The 19,890-nt window shown below is 49.4% G+C and overlaps 1 long non-coding RNA gene across 1 annotated transcript in view; it reads left to right on the forward strand.

Moving 5' to 3' along the window:
- Positions 1-1,828: 1,828 nt before the first annotated feature.
- The window catches only part of LOC116580204, a 32,881-nt gene continuing 14,819 nt past the window's right edge, over positions 1,829-19,890 (forward strand). Inside the window, exons 1-2 of the long non-coding RNA XR_004281548.1 lie at positions 1,829-1,907; positions 2,199-2,332. This is a non-coding gene — a long non-coding RNA (uncharacterized LOC116580204). The remainder of the gene's footprint in view (positions 1,908-2,198; positions 2,333-19,890) is intronic.

Genomic DNA, 19,890 nt, shown 5'->3' on the forward strand with positions numbered 1-19,890 from the left:
TCTCATTAAGTGACATACATCTAAAGCCCCCCACCCCACCCCCCGCCAGATCCACGGCCGCTCTGGGAGCTAAGACATGGCTGTACCAGCTGGGCTGGGTCCATGTAGGGCAAGAACCAGGTTCAGGGGCCCAGCCTGAGACTTGGACTCAAGTAGGCAAGCACCTGAGTCACAGCGCCAACAAAAAAGCCCTCATCAAATGGGTTCTTTCTTTTTCTCCTTCTTTCCGGCAAGAGAAGAGGTTTCTTTCAGCCTCGACTGGTAAGTTTTCAGCCACACACAGAGCTGGGTTTTCAGTTCCTCCTCACACTCCATCTAGCAGCTGCTTGGGAAATAAAACCTCTTCCACTTAGATAAATAAACAACAATAACAAAAAAGTCAGAAAATTAATAGCCAGAAAGATACACTCATTTTACTGCCCTGTTTCAGAAACAAAACGAGGCGCAGGCCTGCACGGGAGAATGTGGAGGAACCCCGCTGGGTTGAGCTGGGCTGTCCCCTGGGCAGGTGTGGCAGGGGCAAGGCTGCTTGCTGGGGATGGGGACAGGACCCCCACCTCAGCAGCTCCCCCTGAGGGCTCAACACCAGCTGGCCCGGTGGGGGGTGGTCTGTGAAATGGGCTGGGCCCACCCTCCCTGCCCGCGGAGCCAGACTTCCAGACCACCGTGACCTCCTCCTACCCCAGGACTAGTTTCCCCTCCCTTGGGGTCCCTCTGAGGCTGACCTTGTTCGGACAGCTTCTGAGGTTCTCAGCTCTGGCACATCTAGCCACCTTTCCCGCCCCTGGGTCTGGCACCCTTTCCCAGGCGCATCTCCTGTCCAGGGGGCATCACGGACGCTCACGAGGGCTTTCTAGGCACCAGGGTCTGTGAACGGCAGTTCACATGTGTGGGTTCAGTTAAACCTCACGGCAACTACACCAGGTGGGTGCTGGTAGGATTATCCTCATTTTGTGGATGAGGACAGGGAGGACCAGAGGTTCAACCTCTAGGTGATGAAACTTGGCTAGATATGGAGAATGTTCTTCCTGTTTTTGATGGAAGCAAGAGTAGGTCCAGAAATAGTTTTCCAAAAGATGGTATATCTTCATGGGGAGTTTCCTCATTTTTAAATGTTACTGGTTTATAAATGTTGTTAGTTACCACTTGTTGGAAGGTCCTACTGATTTCAAGCTTACAGGAATGTTGCCTTTCTAAGGTTGTATGTGGTCTTTGGTGAAGCTCTGCAACAATGAATTAATGCTTTTATCTTTAATTTTAAAAATTTAATTCTTAATTATTTGTATTGTTATTTTAAAATTTTAATTGTAGTACAGTCAAAACAGTGTTATATTGTTTTCAGGTACATTATAGTGATTCAACAGTGATCATCACGAGAGGTGCACTCCTTTAAAGATTAAAAAAAAATTATTTATTTGAGAGAGAGCATGAGGCAGGGGAGGGGCAGAGGGAAAGGGATAAGCAGACTCCCCCACTGAGCAGGGAGCTGGACAAACTTGGGGCTCGATCCCAGGACCCCGGGATCATGACCTCAGCCAAAGGCAGACACATAGCTGACCGAGCCCCCCAGGGGGCACTCCCTAATTAAGCATTTTAAAAGCACGTATGCCACACAAGTCAAACCACGGGTGTCCATGTCCGCAAATCCTCCCCAGCTGCGTGGCTGTGGCCTGTGTGGTTTCTTAGCTGGAGGATGTTTGCTGGCTACCCAGGACAACAGATTTGCAAAGAAGCAATATTTTTAGGCTTTATCTTGTTCCCCCTCACTCTCAGGGAGGCTGAGTGTTTAATCACATTGTTTGATCTGCAACCATTTTCCCGCAGAATTCCCTGCTTTACCTGACCCCGGCGACCTTGATCGGGAAAACTTCTACTGAGATTCTTTTCCCCAGACGTGGACTTAGCAGGTGAGTATCCGCCAGTTTTATAATGAACTTCAGTCCCTCAGGGCAGGAGTCTATTTGGAAAACAATCCTGTCTCTGGCTACTTTAAAAGAGACTTACTTCTAGAAAATACCAGTGGAACAGGAGGGATAAGTTTCTGCGCGGCGTCTGCAGGGTGGAGCATGCCCTCAGCGGCCCAGAGCTGGGGGGAGATCCCCTCAACCCCAGCCATCACCAGCCCCTGTCACCAGGGTATTCGGGATGGCACTTGGCGAGTCTGCCGTGCTGACGCTGTCATCCCCTTGTCTTTACAGATGAGGGCGTTGGCCCATGACCATGCTGCTACCCAGCCTTCGTCCTGAGATTCGTCCCCGTCTGTGGATGTGAGGACTCAGACTCCTCTCGTCTGTGCTCTGCCAGGGACCTTTGTCACTGTAGCGGGAGAACGGTGAGTCTGGCCAGGCAGCCGCGTGTGGGGTGTAACGGAAGGCGGTATTGGGTTGGACACCTGGTAGAGGCTTACCAGGAGTTGTGGGTCATCACCCAGAATGTTGCACGAGACCTGCCCAGGGCAGGGTGGGCAGGGCTCCCGGAGTTTGGATTCCCACCTCTGCCGTCACCAGGACCCGCCAAAGTGCAGAGAAAACAGCGAGACTCCGTGTTTCCATGAAAAACCAGATTGTGAAAGGCCTCTCCACTGGCAGCTTTCCACGTTTCCCACTGCAGCTTCTTGGGGCACATGCTGGGAGAGAGGACTTTTTGCCCTCGTGGATCAGTCATGTGGACACTCCAGGGGGCCAGGGTGGGGGTCTGGGGCTGTTCGCAAACCCTCGGATGCTTGAGAGCAGGAAGGCGGGTGGTGCGCTATCTGGTCGGAAGCCTGGAGGTGATGTTCTGATGCGGGGCTGTATTCGGCGTGCCTTGCAGATAGTTTACAGTTGAAGTCACATTTCCAGTCCTTATGGCATGCTGTAGAAATGTTACAGTTGTTTTTCCCCTTATCTACATAAACAACATAACTTTGTCAGAAAATTGAAAATGTGCACTTTGTCCCATCAGCTAAAATGGGCTGTCAGATAAGGTGTTTTTTTTTTCTTTCTTTCTTTTTTTCCCCCCTCTTCCTCTGTTGCATCCAATGAGTGATGTAAATGGGTTTTGGCTTTGGAGGTTTTTTTGTTGGTGTTTTTTTTTTTTTTTTTTCTTGCCTGGCACTCGAGTAAATGATCAGAGTAGTAACATTTTTAACCTTACCTATCATACTGAAACATTTTTTCTGCCTCCAATAAAACATGTCAGAGTCGATTAAGGACATTTTTCAGTGAGGTATAATTCACGGATTTTAGTAGCAAATCCAAGAGCACTGAAGTATTAAAAGAGGCTGTGAATACTTAATTAGGGGTAGGTGCCCATCCTACCTTTTGCTTGAATTCCCTTAACGCTTTGGAGCGCCACGCCGGGGACGCACACTCCGTCTGATGGCCGGGGTCGGGGGAGCGGCAGGTAGGATGGCTGGGGATGTGTCACATCGTATCTGGTGACAGGGCCGTGAAAGATACGGCGGCTCAGTACTTTCGGCGGTGCTTATCTGGTACATGAGCGCACATTACTTCCCAAAGACCGGGATCACTTTGGACAGTATCATTAAATGCCACGTCATTACCTGTTATGGAGCAGAGCCTTAGCTTTCAAGGCCTCTCGGGACACGTGCAACAGTCGGAAGAATGATGGGCCAAGATGGAGCCGGCATTAAATTTTCAATGGAAGCGGTATTGGCTTTGACTTTTCAGAAGCCTTATCTGTTAGATGGTGTTTGTCACTGGGCCGCGGAGCCGTGGATGTTTGTCAGTCGGAAGTTGCAGGCCCTTGAACGATATGGACAGGTGAAGGCTCCGTGGGGACCGGCCCGGCTCGCGGAGAGCTGGAGGGGGTAAATTGAAGGTTTATTTATCCCATTCGCTGTCAAGGTCAGCTTGCTAGAGAGCTGTCCTATGGATGCTTACAAATGCCAAAATCCTGGCAAATTGTCGGAAAGAGCCTCCAAATCACTGACCTTTGTACAGCTCCCATCAACGTGCCCGTGTGTCTGAGCAGGGTCCTTAGAGGGAGTTAAATGGTTGGGTAAAATGAGGCGTAGGCTGTTGCTGTAATGTCAACCGGGCTGCTATGTATTTTTTTTTGTTTTTGTGTTTTCAGCAACAAAGATGAAGTTAAAGGTAGGACTGATGAAAGGTGTGTGTGTGTGTGTGTGTGTGTGTGTGTGTGTGTGTGTGTGTGTGCACGTGCACGAGTGTGCAGAGTAATTACGCCGGTGTGGGTTTTGGCGAGCCAGTCAGTGTGTGATCCTGCATTTGACGGTATTTCAGGCTTTGAGCCCGCAACATTTCAGTGTCTCTTCTTCTGGTCGAGAAGGGGTGTTGGAAGTTGCTCGTGTCATCCCTCCTCCCCACCCGGGGCCGCATGATGTAGCCGTCAGGAATCAGGGGGCCAGCTGTTCTGAGTGATGTGTTCTCCCGCTGAGGACTTCTGAGCTGACTTGGCTGTGACAGCTAATTTTAAGGAGGCAGGACAGGACCAATCATGTTGTCTTCTCTCCCTTTGGCCCACGGTGTTCCGGAATTTACTAAAGCAATGTTGCCGCCATGACAGTTAACCAAATGGAAAGGTAATCGCCTGGGGATGGAGGAACAGCCCCGCCATGGAATAGCACGCACCCACTAAAAAGAATGTGCGAGGGTTAGCCCCGCTGACTTGGAGATGGGTCCACAGGATCCTAAGGGAGACATGTGTGAACACTACGATTACATTTTACAAAAGGAAAAAAAAAAAAAACACCCTCTGCCCACAGGGGCTGGATAAAAGTTGCCCAGCAAATCTGAATTTGAATTTCAGACCAACAAGGCATAATTTAAAAATAGTTCAAAAAATGACTTGGTTGTCTGAAATTCAAATTGCATGAGATGTCTGGTATTTTTGTTAGCTCAATTTGGCAATAATTGCCAATAATTGGCCGTTGCCTCGGCCCCCAGCCCCACCATGGCATAGGGGTGTACACGGTGTATTGGTACATGGTTACAGAGGCATGAGTAAAGAAACACACATCTGAGATCATTCACGAGGATAATTTCACAAAGGAGGGGCTGTGTAGAGCTTGATAGGAGAATGTGAGGGGGAAGGCACAGGTGGGGGGGGGCAGAAGGAGAGTACGAGACAGAACAGGAAGAGTTTTCTAGATTTCCTGTGTCAGGGCCTGGGCTTGGAGAGGATGTGGCAGGGGCCCTGGCCCGATGAGCTCATCTCCTGGAGGGGAAGGCAGACAGGGGGCCAGCTGTCATCGGGCATGGGTGAGGGCTTGGAGTTCACAGGAGGGCTCTCTGTTCAGACTGGACAGTCAGCAATGCTCATGTTGCTGCTTTGGGATAAAAAAAATAAAAGGTTGCATCTCATCAAGTCTGCTTCCCCTCCCTGGGAACCCCTCCTGGTCTGATCTCCCTCCTTAGTTCCCAGGAGCCCATCAGTGATGACGAAGGCCTCCCAGGGCACATTCTGGTCCTGGTGGCGGGTCAGAGAGGGTCACCATTGGGAGGGACACCACGGCCTGTCTCTCTGTGTGAAGGCCTGCCCGTGCATCCACTCTTTACAAGACCGTTCAAAACTCTCCTTCTTATTTCCAGATTCAATTAAAGAGCCGTTAATATGTCCCAGGTTTGTTGTAATGAGCCCATAACCGAAACTGACATCATTATCAATTCAAACAAAACACAAACGCTTCATCTTCTGCTTCCACAGGGAAACCCCCAACTTCCCTGAGCCTCCCTGGCGGGGGGGTGGTGGTGGTGGAGGAGGCCTGAGCGTCGCCTGCCTACTGTCCTGCATGTACCTGCATGTACCCTGTACCAGAGGGAGGGCCCTCTCACCCTACCGTACCCTATCTCCTCTGGTCAAAGGAGACTTACAAAATTGTCATTCTGGAATGTTCTTTCTATAGATGACATCCCTTTTCAGACTCCTTTTGGGAGAGGAGCAGCTGCACAAAGCCTGGTGAGTGGGAATTTTCTGTGTCCTTATGTGGCCCAAATCTCTGATGTTCTGATGTGGCCTCGAATATCAGCTTCTCATGATGCAAGCTTTTTGGGGCTCTGACAATCCACTCCCTGGAATGAGGAAGAAATGGGCCAAGAATCCCATCTGGGTAGTAATGCAGAGAGAGAGAAGAAGAGCAGGGCGTAGGGGTGGTTAGAGGGGATGAGGACAGGACAGGGGCAGAGTGGGTGGCATGGGGGTGGGGCTGGTTCCCGAACCTTCAGCCAGGACATGGTGTGTCCAGCCAGGCTCCTCTGTCAAGACCCAAGGACTCACGGGGTTTCTGCTGGACGGGGCACTGATGGAGAGGTAGCCGAGGTGTTGGGAAGAAGGAACATGAATGGCACTGAGCACAGACTGGGGGCTGGGAGCTGCCGAGCCCCCGAGGTAGGTGACATTGACCTCTTCTTCTTTCAGCCATCCACGTATAGGGAGTGACAGTCTCAGTATCCTAGGTTAGGACATTGGCCCATTGGGAGGTCATATCATTTGCCCAACATGACAAGAAAGCTGGGAAATGGTTGGAACCTGAGTTGGAAGGTCTGTGTTTCACACTTTCTCAGCATCCAAGAGCTGTGGGTACTGGCAGACTCCCCACGACAGGTGTTCCTGGGACTCGTGAACCCCCTCAGCAGTGACCCTCCCTCATGCACAAGCCAACCCATCTTCTGGGCCTCCTGGGTCACTGGAAGCTTGTGAGTTCCTTCTTGTGAGTTCTTTCTCTCTATCCTGAATTCCTTGTCTGTTGCATGGGACCCGTGTTCCAGAGTCTGGCAGAAGCTCTCATGGGTACTGGCAATCTGTCCCTTGGCGCTCACACTGATCTGGGGGAGAATGCCGGTTCTATGAGGCTGGAGACTGAGTCCGGCTAGGCTGACAGCCAGCACTTGCTATGTCCTGGGGTTGATGCCGGGGCCGGGCAGCATGCCTGGGCCCTGGCTGAGGGGCTTTTCAGCCTGCTCTCGGAAGCCAAGACATAGCCTGTTTTCCACAAAGGCCTGGTGCCTGGAGCCCTCGCTGAAAGACCCCATGGAGCCTGGGCAGAACACACTCTGTAGCACTTGTAATGGAGTGAGTGCCCATTTCTTCTCGTCGTCACCAGCTGCCCTCCTCCAGCCTTTCAGGGACCCTCTGTGTGAGTAAGTCCAGGGGCCTGCATTGCACTGACCATCCCTACTGGAAAAATGACCAGTGTCTTCTGCTCAGACCCCAGGGGCTGGCTTGGCCTTGGCTGGCTCCCAGCTACCTGAGCTATGTTTCTCAGGTTGCTTCACAAGCTCCGAGGAAGGACGGACAGCCATGGATTCCGGTGATCGGTGCCCAGATCACGGAGAGGCCAAGCTGTGCCTCTCCCTCATCACTCACCGAGTACTCTTTAGCTGGTGAGGGTTTACTGTTAGCTGACATCGTCCTCGTCTCTGGAGGCCGTGGACAAAACAAACGAGGTGCCTGCATTCATGGAGGTGATAGGGTTTGAGGCAGCAGATGATAAACAAATAAACAGGCAAATAAGAACATTTTAGAGAGCAGGAAGTACTCTCTGAAGAGAAAACTCCAGAGGGGATTGTGATGGGCAGCTTTATTTAGGTCTTTGGGATCTGAAATTCTGAGGGGAGCCCACCAAGGGAAGGCCTTAACAAAAGATGCCAGGCAAGTCACATGCAAAGGCCCTGGGGTCAGAGGAGCTAGTGTGATGGAAACTTAGAGAGAACACAGAGGTGGTGGTTGGAGATGAGTCAGATGGGCAGGTAGAACTGGCTTGTGCAGGGCCTTGCTCTCAGAGCTAATGGTGCAGTTGCATTCGTAGCTCAGCCTCTCACAGGCCCAGACAGTGTGGCTTCCTGTCATCCCTGTGGTTTTGGTCCTGCTGCTCCCTCCCTGGGAAAGTCTTCTCTGCCTACTGGAATCTTCCTTTTTCTGAGATGTGCCCTCTCCTGCACAGGCTCCAGAGCTGTCATTAAATAGCCACAGCCAGGGTGTGTTTTTCTCACCACGGGCAATAAAAAATTCTTTAGTCCCTGAGCAGGAGTTGCTGGTGGGGGCAACTTCTTGCAGATGAGCACCGTGTGGAGTCCTATGTCAGTATTGACCCCAGCATCCTGGCACCCTGAACAGGCCCTTGGCCTCTGGTGGGATTTCTGTAGGGTGGAGTTTCTGTTTGAGTGGTGGCTGGTCTGAGTCCTCTCTAAGCTGGGAGATGTCCCACAGGGGCCCACGCCATGAGGCGTTTCTGTGAGAGTCACTCCCATTTACCAGCTGATCCTCCCAAGACAGCGTCTGTCTGGGATTTCCTTTCTGTACCCACCTCCCCACCTCTAATGTCCTGGCTGGGGACAAGCTCAGCTCCTGCCCTGAAGAGGTGGCACATGCATTCCCCTGGGGCCATTTTTCCTACCAGAAACCTGAGCACCTGCTCTGCTCTGACTGCCCAGACCTGATGGGGACTGGGAGGCAGCACAGTCAGTCCCATGAAGTCTGACAGCATGTGTCCTTCTGGTACCTGCACCATTTCTGCTCAGGTCCACGGTCCCCGCTTTGCCTGCTCTTACTCCTCAGCTCTGTGTCCTCTGGGTCGGATGCCGGGACCCAAGGGGACCCTCGTTCTACCTTGTTCTGCTACTGTCCTTGGAGAGACGGAGAGGCCTGACTTCTTCTCCTGGAGTGAACCGGCCTCTTGACCCTGCTCCTGTTTTCGGGGTCAGATGTGGTTTAATCCAATGGCAGAGAAACCATGAAGGTTGCTCATTTGGACCAACAGCTAACAAACTGCCTTCCCTCAAGATGGAGAGTAGGAGGATGTTTCAGGCCTGGCCTGGAATGGTCTTGCCACATCCTTTCTCTGCCCCAGCCATGGACTCCTTGTGATGGCTGAGCACCAGCACCAGGGACAAGCACACTCCAGCCTTCTCTGAAACCCCAAGCCCAGAACTGAACCCGGCACTGAACCACTGTTGGAAGCGTGATTCTGTGCCTTTTTGCAGTCAAATGCTCTACCCCTGAGCTATACCCCCTGTTTCTGTGGTTTTTGAGAGGAGCCGTTCTTTATCAGTAGCCAAAAACTCTGCTAAAGGAGGTAAAACTGTGACCTTGACCTTGAGGCAGTGCTATCGTTAACAGAGCCTCAAGGCTGTGCTCAGGGCCTCCTGCCTACGACACATCAAGTTGCAAAAAGTCTTAGGAATATTTACAGTTGGTCTTTAAACAGCAGTGGGTATGAATAAAAGAGCAATATCTCACATCATTAGTCCATAAATATGCAGTTTAGTTTTATTTGTCAAATAAAATAACCTGAGATTGAACTCTCTGGTTGAAAGACACAGACATACATACACCTGTCTCCTTGCTCTGCCCCCTTCCCTGTCTTCATGTCTACTGCCCTTCAGGAATGTTCTTTGCCCAAGGATGTCCTCCTCTCTCCCATTGTAGCATTCCTGTGGGTAGTCATTCTGGCAGGTTTCCTTCCCCCACACCCCCTCTTGAGGGAAGTCAGCTGAATGCCCAGACTGTTAGAGCGGCCACCGGCCCAAGCTCTTCAGGGAAGGGACAGTTGGAGTCCCCTCACCCATTTTCCTTATTTAAGGGTGACTCATTTTCGTTCTATAAAAGGCTTGGAGCCTGTGCTGGGCTGGAAGTTGGCTCTGCTGGTTGTGGGAAACTGTGCTGTATTCCCCTTGCGGGAACGGAGTGGGGAGGGCTCCATGGCACCGCAGGCTGGGGTTCAAGCTGTCTCCCCAAGCCCAGATGGGAGTGTGTCACTGGCAACGGTCCCGAAATGTGAGCAGGCAGGCAGGAACACATCTCCCTGGGGATCTGGGACTTCAGGTCAAAGAGTGCACGTGTGCCAGCCTTGTGTGTCCTGTCTCTGTCTGGCTCTGGGTACGAGAGGCGTGGGATGCAGGTGTGGACTGGGTGTTGCTGCAGAGTCGGCACCGTGCACAGAGTTAGGTGTCACGGCGAAATGAGGAGGGGCTCCTGCTGAGTGGGAGCGGCTAGGTGACCCACCCTCGTGCCTCTCAAACAAGGCCACCTGCATGTCATGACTCTCCAAAGAAGATGCTTGAACTTGATCTAACGTGGGTACTCCCAAGACGGAACAAAACACGTGCTGATCTGAACTTTAACAGTTGTCGGTCATGTTTAAAGCAGGAATATTAAAGAGAGTTTATTCTGTTAACACACAATGTCACTAAGACTCAGTATACTAAACCTGAACTTTTCTCCCAGAGTATCCGTTCTTTTGCAAGAAGGACTTTGACTTTCAGATTAACACCCGCCTTCTTGGCTCAGAGGCTGAGCTCCATCAGGGAGACTGAGGGGCACGATAGTGAGTGAGGGTTTTGGGGGACAGTCTGATGCCCAGTTGCCACACGCGAGGGGGTGCTAGGTCCAGCGCTGGAAGCTTTTGGTTAGCCTGGGGCTCCCCGTACAGGCTCAATTTTGGCTTCTCCTTGTCTTCTGATGGTGACTGTGATAAACCGTCATGGATTATAGACTGGCGGTCATTGGCACCCTGTAACATGGGGGGGCTCTGATGCATAAATAAATTCCAGTTTTCTAGTTGATGTGACTTTTTCTTATGGTTCTTCTTTAAGAAATATATTTTTTAAGATTTAAATTTTTTTTTTAAGATTTTGTTTTTTAAGTACTCTCTCCACTCAGCAGGGGGCTTGAACTCACGACCCCGAGATGAAGAGGGGCATGTTCTACCCACTAAGCCAGCCAGGAGCCCCTGAGCCTCCTTAAGATATTATGCTCAGAGATGCCGTGTGTATTAAACCAACTTGTGTTATATTTCTAAGAAGGAAGTTGGCCATGTGTTTTTGTGTGTTTTTTTCCCCCATCAAAATGCTCTCTCTGGGGGCTCCTGGGTGGCTCAGTGGGTTAAGCCTCTGCATTCGGCTCAGGTCATGACCCTAGAGTTCTGGGATGGAGCCCTGCATCGGGCTCTCTGCTCAGCAGGGAGCCTGTTTCCCCCCCTCTCTCTGTCTGCCTCTCTGTCTACTTGTGATCTCTTGTCTGTCAAATAAATAAATAAAATCTTTAAAAAAAAATGCTCTCTCTGAAAGGTACACCCAGAGGCACAAGTCTTCTGTGATCCAAACCGAGATGTGATTCCCCAACTGAGAATTCATTCTTCTCTAGGACGCAGAAGGGAAACAGAATTAAAATAATTAGGGAAGACAGAAGAAGGAAGAAGGTTGTTCCTGGTCTGGCTTTCCAGTCGGTTCACTGTGACCTCAGAACGGGAGGTGTTTAGACCTGTGAAAACGCCGTGTTCCCTGGGCTTGTGTGGTGGATTTGAACCCAGGGAGTTTGCTGAGAGCAAAGCCCCTCTGACTTGATTTGGAGGGTGGTCTTCAGGATGCGGGAAGGGCTGGCTTTTTCTGACTACATATCTCTCATGAAATCTTACCCTTTTGGTGTCCTTGGAATTTCATCTTTTAAAGTGATGGTCATTTTCCTGGTGCCAAGATACTGTTTTTGTGCCGGAACGCTTGTCAGAAATTGTGACATAAGACAGAGACATGCACTCCTTTCCACGAACAAAAAGGAATGTATCTTGTTAGCGGCACAGGCAGGATACACAGCCCAGGCCAGTGGCTTTTATTGCTTTGGCACAAGAGAGGAGAATTTCATCCAGTTCAATGATGCTCTCTCCTTGAAGAAACAAGCAGGGTTTAACCCGGAGCACCAGAATGATGGGTTTCTGATGGGCCACCCCTGCCGACCCCCAGACATGCATTGTGGGGGAACGTGCTCCAACGTTTAGGGTGAGATAAACAGCTCGCAGCACTCTGCGGGGCCACGTGTCAGATCTGGGGTCAATGGCCCTTCAGGGTACACACAGACGCATCCCAGTGAAGCCGCTCCTGAGGCCAGGGCTGCCCCCTGTGAGATCTTTCTTCTTGGCTGAAACAGGGCTTGTAGCATGAGGCATCAAGGAAGGGGAGCTGCCACCAATGGTCAGACAAACCGGCCGGACAGAAAGGGTCTGGCGTTCATTTCCTCGCTTCTCACAGACGCAGCTGAGAATGTGTTCCCCCTGGTGCTTAGTTTGACCTCCCCCAAAGCACGGTGAGTTTTTCTGTCGCAAAACAGCTAACTAGAAGTCCCATGAAAAGGATTCTCAAAGGTGGTGGTTGACAGTCAGTGAAAGCGTGGTAAAAGGTTTAAAACATAAAACCCCTGTAATGTGGGCATGTGGTCTGTGAGGTGCCTCTGGGGAGAGCTGACCTGTGTCCCCCCCCCGACCCCCCAATCTCGTGAGCACAGGCATGAGAGAGAGAGAGAGCAAGCTCTCTCCCCACAGGCTGAAACACAGGACCGATGTCCCCAGAGAGAACAGAAGGACAGACTCCGCCACGGAGGGAGCAGGCTAGGCCTCTGCACTGTGCATTTAAGACATTTATAAAACATCCCTAAACTTCTTCCAGGAACAAAAGTTTTAAATGAGGGAACGAGCCTCAGCTATATCAAGGTCTTGGATCCTCTCCCTCCTGGCAAATGTGAGGAGCCATGCAGATTTTGAAGTTCCCTCCAGAAATGGAGGAAGACAGATTTAGCAAGTATGCAAAGAGCCCACTGGTGTGAAACCCCTTGATCCTCTTTGAGGTAAAGCCCTCCTTCTCCCGGGGAGAACAGGCCCAGGTCTGAGGCACGACTGCCTGGCTCCCAGTGAGTTCGAGATCCTTCGCTGAGTCGGTTGCTGGTGGGGCAATCAGACGTGGGCATTTAGGAAGGAGACATGTGGCAACATGGAGGCCCGCGTCTTTGGCGCCTTTGCTGTGACCCTCAGGTGCTTGTTACCGGTTTCTGCGAGCCCGCGGAGCTTCCAGAATGCCTTCCGGTTGCTGGAATGGGCTTCCAGGGCTTCCAGTTATGGCCTCTTGCTCTCACCGAGCTCGTAGGGAGGAGGATGATATCTTCTCTTTGTATCTCCAGCCAAAGGCTGCCATGCTTCGTTATAAAAGTTGATTAATGGATGCCAATTGATTATCTGGCTTGCTTTTATTTTTTTATTTTTATTTTTTTTTTAAAAAGATTTTATTTATTTATTTGACAGACAGAGATCACAAGTAGGCAGAGAGGCAGGCAGAGAGAGAGGAGGAAGCAGGCTCCCTGCTGAGCAGAGAGCCTAATGCGGGGCTCGATCCCAAGACCCTGGGATCATGACCTGAGCCGAAGGCAGAGGCTTTAACCCACTGAGCCACCCAGGCGCCCCCTGGTTTGCTTTTAATTAGCTACCCTCTCCCACACCCCCAATAAGACCTACGAGAAGGTTTGATAGGAGACATATGGATGGACGGTCAAGTTTTAAGAACATGACATCTAGTCTTCATGAGAACATCAGTGCTGTCTCTCTTATGTTTTCTGGACAAGCGTCCCCCCCCACCCCGTGACTGCCCTGCTATGCACGCCTTAATCCAGAAACCACCACCCTCTCTAGGAAGTCTTCCCTGTGTCCTGCGGCGTGGACGTGCACCCACACTGGACACCTGGCTCAGGCTGGAACAGCCGAGGGGCATGGGCAGCTCAGTGACAGGGAAACCCTATCTGATGACTGAGTTCCGGGATTACAGCCCCAACCTTCCGTGACAGGGCCAGCCGAGACTGCAGACTTATGTGCATCGGTCAGTGAAACCAGGAGGGAAGCTTCAAAAGAAAGTCATTCCAGTAAAAATTTAACAAGCCCGGGGCTGACTTTGACGATGTGCGTGCCATCACAGCAAAATTATTTTTGTTTCTGGGCTAAATGATTTCAGTTTTCGGTGGGTAAGTGTTTGGAGGTGGGCTGGTTTTTGTTGTTTCCCCTAAAGATGAGCCTGGAGGTCCAGAGAGTTTCTCTTGAAGAGAGCGAGCCTCTGAGTAATCAGATGAGAGCAGGCAGGAAGGAGAGATCCAGTGCCCGCCTCCGAGTCCCCCGTCTCAATGATAGACGGACGACGTTACCACGCGCACACAGGTGAGGACAGAGAGGGCTGGGAACCTCTCTGACCGTCAAACGCTGTTATGTCTCAGTGATCCTTAGCAGGCTTCATGGGAAGAACCAGGTAATCAAAGCAAAAATGTCAAATAATAATAACAATAACAAAAATAATAATACCAGAGGAAAGTTCAACATCATTGACTGGATTCCCAGGGGGGACAGCCTCAGCTGACACCATCAACAACACGGTGCCAGTCTTTTGTTCCGGGGACAGATGATAAAGAAGAAAACGAATCACAAACTGCCCATCCCCTGATAACATAAACACAACCACAAATAAACATGTCAATGTCTCCACACAATGCACATTTAGGCACAATCCATACTCCCAGCGATTCTGTAGTTATCAAAGCAAACGTCCTTTGGAGCCTAAGAAATGACGCTGTTAATTCAGTCTTGGGGCTTGGGGTAAAGTTTGACTGTCTGCATAAAAAGGGGAGGCTGATTAAGCGGTGTTCATTGGGGGGTTGGGGAAAGAAGCAGCTTTTTGCGGGAAGAAGGTAATTATATCTTCATTGACCCTCCAGTGGCTCCCCCAGCCCGGCGTCAGGGGCTCTCTGCCTGGCCGTGTGACATCTCCTTTGGAGATGCGCTCCCGTCACCTTGCGGAGGCCCCCCTCCCCGGATGCATTTTCTAATCAGTTCACATGATTGAGCTCCCACCAAGTGATGCTTTACTTAATTCCTTTCCGCCTGTAGGGGTGTGAGGCTTGGAGGGCCTCTCGTCAAAACTTTGGAGGGTTCTGTCAGTTTGAAAAGAACATGACCTTTAAATTGTATCAGTATGTTTGCTGGTGCATAAGGGAAAGGAAAAGGTTTGTCCTGATGGAAAACCACTCGGAGACCAGGGAGTAATTCAGAGGGAACCGGCCCAGGAAGTTAATTTGTTTATACATAATTTGCTAAGTGGGGTGAGAATGGGGTCCATGCACCTGCTGGCTACAAAGAACCCATGGCCCGGGTCTGGGGACAGTTGGCTTGTTGAGGCTGTTTTTCCTGCCGTTATGGTTCCCCTATGAGTCACCACAGTTGCAGAACAGGTAAACCAACAGAGTCCTGTCACTCTGATGGAGGGACAGATTTTAAGGAAGCATTTTCTCCTCTAAGACTGGCAGCTCTGGAACGGAGTCATCAACTTCCAGTGGGGTTAGCAAGGACCGTCTGATGCTCTTTGGTGGAAACCAGAAGGCGAGGACCTCTTTGGAGAAAGTTCCTGAAAACTGCTTCTTCGAAATCAAGGCGTATATTCTGATTTTATTTTAAAAGTGTTATTAGAATAGGAAGTGTTCAGGAAGCCCATCTGTTTTGCACACACACAAACACGTGCATGTGCACACACACGTACACTGATGTGTATACTTTTTGGACTGTGTGTACACATTTTGTTGTTTATCTGGACACTTTGTTTCTTTCTAAGTCGAGTGACTTTGAATTTAGAAAACCTTCAAGTGGGACCCTTGGCATCAGGGTTTGCTACTACTGTTTTCTTTTTTTCCCCAGTTAAAATATTTTGATATGTGATGCAGAAAAAAATGAGAGGTTAAGAAAATGGGCACTTCCTGCTTTAAAGAAGTGAAAAAAAAAAAAAAAACCCAAAAAACCTAACAAGATTTGAGCTGGGAGCAGGCGTATACTCATTTTTAGTTTTTCCATTTGAAACATGTTTATCTTTCAGAATCAAGCAAGCTGCCACATCGCCATTGCTGTCCACTCAGGGAGAGCGATGGCTAGCCCCGCAGAGCCCAGCGAGCGCGCATATGGAAATGGGAATTCAGTACAAACATCTGGTTTGCTCTGCTCTGACGCTGGGATAGAGCACCTTGTTTTCTGGGGGAGGGTTCTGCGATTTCTGGAGATTAATAATTCTGGAGGAGGAAAAGGTGGCTTCTTCAAGAGGCACTCCCGTTAGGAGCCAGATGCGTGGTGGTCTCTCTGTGAAAATACATTGTGTCGAGACAGTGTATTTGCTCTTTTGCAGGGAGAAAGAGCGGTGAGCGGGCTCCTCACTCCGAGCCCCGTTTATCCTCGTGCCGTGAAGCAGAAGCATTTGTCAGGTTAGGTGAAGCCCCTATACCTGACCGCAAGCGGGGCCGTGCTGTGAAATATTGACTGAGTCTAGGTTCCTAATGCAAAATGCAAAATGGGATTTGAAACATACTTGATGGAATTAAAACATTAGTATTGGCTTTCAGCTCTTGCCTCTCTGGCTCCCGTAATAAATGCAGGGCATCTTAAAAATAAAAGCCAACAAACCAAGAGAAAACAGCCAGACGCCTTTGCAAGACAGAGGAGGCACAAAACCTCTCTGCGAGATTTGAGAATTGATTTTCTCCAGTGTGAACTCCGGCAACTGTTTCATCTCCAAGTTTGACATATACTTTTCATTTATTTTAAGTAGAATGCTTTTATTGTTACGACGGGTATATGAAGACACTGACATGTTGATAAATGGAATAATCCTGATTGCCACGTTAAGCCATATATAGGGAGGGTTCAAAAGAAAATGCCGCAAAAGCCCTTACGTGTATACATTTGCCCTCACGTCGGTGTTCAAGCGTGTGTGTCCCCTGGGCCTCCCCACGGTGCAACATCCTGGGGTTCGGTGTCTGGTCCCTTCCACGAAGGCCCAGAGAAGCTTTCATCCGTGAGAGCCTCCTCTTGTCCACGGATTAGGTGTGGTGTCCTTTACTAAACAGGCCTGGTATCCACCCATCTGAACGGCAGGAACCAACATGTGTGGTTCTCTTGCCCCTGAAGGATGTTCAGGCCTGTATTTGATCCCAAATCTTGGAACTCTAATTAAACTGTGACAAGCGAGCTCCTTGAATCCTGGCGAATCCAGGTCCGATGCTTTCATACTAGTTTCTCAAGCCTTTGAGGAAATCTGTGTTTGGGGTGACCAGCCTGACGTTCACCAGGAGGTAGTGTGCTTGGACCAAGGAAGCAAAAGGCCCCAGAGGGCCCCGTCTGGGCTCCAGACGTATGCGTTCACTTAGGCTCATGACATTTCCAGTAATCCTAATTGAAAGTAAAGAAAGCCACAGTAGTCTTTTCTAACGGGTTTCTTTTCCCCCACCAGCTCAAAACCTGGCGCTCGAGACAGCCTGGTTTGCAGCCACTGGTCCACAGAGGACTCCTGGTCATGCAAGCAAGTCCTCAGTCCTGGGGAGGTGAGAGGGTAAAGGGGGGAGGCTTAGGAAACAGAGGGGACCTTCCTCGGACCCTAGTTCATCCACACAGCCAGTGGCTCTTGATAGAAGCCTCCAGGTGAGCCCCTCCCCCCCACTCACCCAGTCCCCACCTCCCGTGAATCCCGGGCTGACGTGGGGATGGTTTATTCTGATGCAACCCAAAGGTTTCAGGTTCCTTTTCATGTCCCAAGCAGGCTGGGCCTCAAGGAGCTGCAGAGCTAGGCTGCTAGACTTGCTCTTTTTAATCAGGAAGATTTGCTGGGACTTTGCTGTCTCACTCTAGGCTCTGGACCCCCAGGTTTCTGGAATTGTGTCTGCACCCCGGCCCTCTCTCCAGAAGATTTTTTCTAGGGTACTGCAGGGCGAAGCCTTTGACTTTGTCTGAAGAGCTCGGGATAATTTCTGGCCATTTCCCCGAGGGCTGCAAAGGGTTGGGCTCCCTGGGGGGCACCTGCTGCGGGGGAACATCCTTCTCTGGGTTAAGAGTGAGCAGCTTGGCCTGTGAAGCGCGAAATATTGTCCCGGGGTCTGAAACTTTCCTGAGACTTGGGTCTGTCTAGGCGAGGTAAATCTATGACTCTCCAGACACATTTTGAGTGAATTGGTTTCAGCTTTCACAAAATGCTAATGTTGATATTGTTTACGTCTGGTTGCATTGTTTTTCACTTTAAAATTACAGCTTTAGTACATTAAGCTAATTTCATAATACTGTATTAACTTAATATTCCATAAATCACACATGTCAGATTGCATTGTTACGGATGCACAAAAGCCAAATTTACTACTCAAGCTCTCCAAACACATGTATTCATAATTTGCTTCGGCGAGCCCTGGGCCGCCATATAGGGTTAAGGAATTACACATTCCAATGCCAGGCACAGATCATGCCGCTCTCTCTCTCTCTGCAATTGTTCTCCATACAAATTGAAACAATATATTTCCAGCCATTTTCATAGTTGTAATTACTAGCAAAAATCGTAATACCGCGAACATATTTTAAACACCTGCACTTTTGGTCCAACTCATTTTTTTCTTTTAAGCTGAGTGTTTCCATTTGAATAAGGTTGAGAGAGCTTACTGGTGTAGCAGTCGTGGGGGATGTTTTTCCTGCTGGGGGAAAGATGATAACTTTTGACTTGGAAGGAAGAGAAAATTTTGACTTGGAAGGAAGAGAAAATGGCAGAAGAGCTCAGCCTGCACCCTCTCTCGGCAGTCCCCTCCTTGTTCGTTCTCTCTCTCTCTTTCTCTCTCTCTCTCTTCACCTTGGCAAAAGGAACTTAATTGCAGCCGGATTGGCTTTACGTGCTGTGGGGCCCTGTTGCAAGGGTGCAAAGTTCTGTGCCTGTGCCCAGGCTCGCTGGTTCCGGGAACAAAGGGATGCTGCTCTCTGTGGGGGACATGGCGGTGGGCTGGGGCACAGAGGAGCCTCTGTAGGTTTTTTAAGCACACACTGTCTAATCGGGCTCTGACAAGTCCATTGTAAATCAAAGGTCTGGTAAGTGGGGATGCCAGAAATGTTTGATCTCCTTCCAAGCCTTGAAACAACTTGCTTATTTTTTCTGCAGTTTGGCTCCTCACTAAAATAAAACATTGCGAGATGAATGTTCTGACGGGTCATTGTGTGTCAAACTGTCACTCTGTAATGGTTACATATTTCAGCTGGATTGAGGTGGTGCCGGTTGGGGGAGGTCTGTGAGAAAGAGAGAGGCAGAGAGATAGGGTGAGGAAGAAGACAAAGAGTAAGAAGATTTCTGCTTTCTCCTTGTGGCTGATCTTCATTTAAACCAAACACTTGTCATGTTCAGGGGAAGTTTTATAAATTTTTAATGATATTGGGTACAACTGGTGCTTTGAAATTTGCTGTACTTTAATTTTTTCTTCGTTAGCAAAGGTTCACTAATGCATTGAAGTGCTAAGAGCGTATCCTAGGGATGCCACGATAATTGTGTTGTTAATAATATTGTGGCACTAGTAATGTTCTCCTGGTAATCAAGGCATGAGATTTTTTTTTAATATATTCAGTTATTACACTGCATCTCGTACAAATCATGTCAATTACAATTGCCAGCCTGTGACAGTTAAAATAATTGTATACGTTTTCTAGAATTTTCCATTGGCTTGGCTAATCAAGCTAAAAAAAAAATCAACACATTATTTGCATTAATTTTATTTCTACTCTATTCCCACTCCTAAATCATTTGTCCATCTACTTCAAAAGGCAGAACAGTAAGTATTTTAATAATAAATATACGCACACATTCACACCAACCTAATTTAAGAATACTTCTATAGGTCTAGCAAGACGGAATCATCTGGTAGGGGATGTTTTGTGTGACTGGGTTTATGACTTTCAGTGGTCTGCATGCATGCTGATATTGAGTTCACATTGTATACACTTGGGATATGTGGAGTCTATGTTTATAGAGACAAACCTTGTAAGAACATTCACTTTAGCATTTTCTATTTCTGTATGCAGTCCGTAGTTCTGTCTAGGTCAGGGAAATTACATGATTTTGGTCTTTCCTTTTTGGCTTCACTGAACTAGCTCAATATTCCTCTGCACCAGGAAATGATGTATGTAATACTTTGCAGAACGGCACTGCAAATTTGCAGCTCAAACACTAGTCTTCCACTTCTATGAGCTCTGCCTCCTGACCGGCGCTGAAGCTTTCTTTATTTGGAACTGAAATAGCTAAACACTCAGAAAGTCCTGAACATGTGAGACCGGCTGCACACGGAGTCCCCTGT

The sequence above is a fragment of the Mustela erminea genome, chromosome 19 (assembly GCF_009829155.1).
Source record: "Mustela erminea isolate mMusErm1 chromosome 19, mMusErm1.Pri, whole genome shotgun sequence".
Taxonomy (NCBI): Eukaryota; Metazoa; Chordata; class Mammalia; order Carnivora; family Mustelidae; genus Mustela; species Mustela erminea.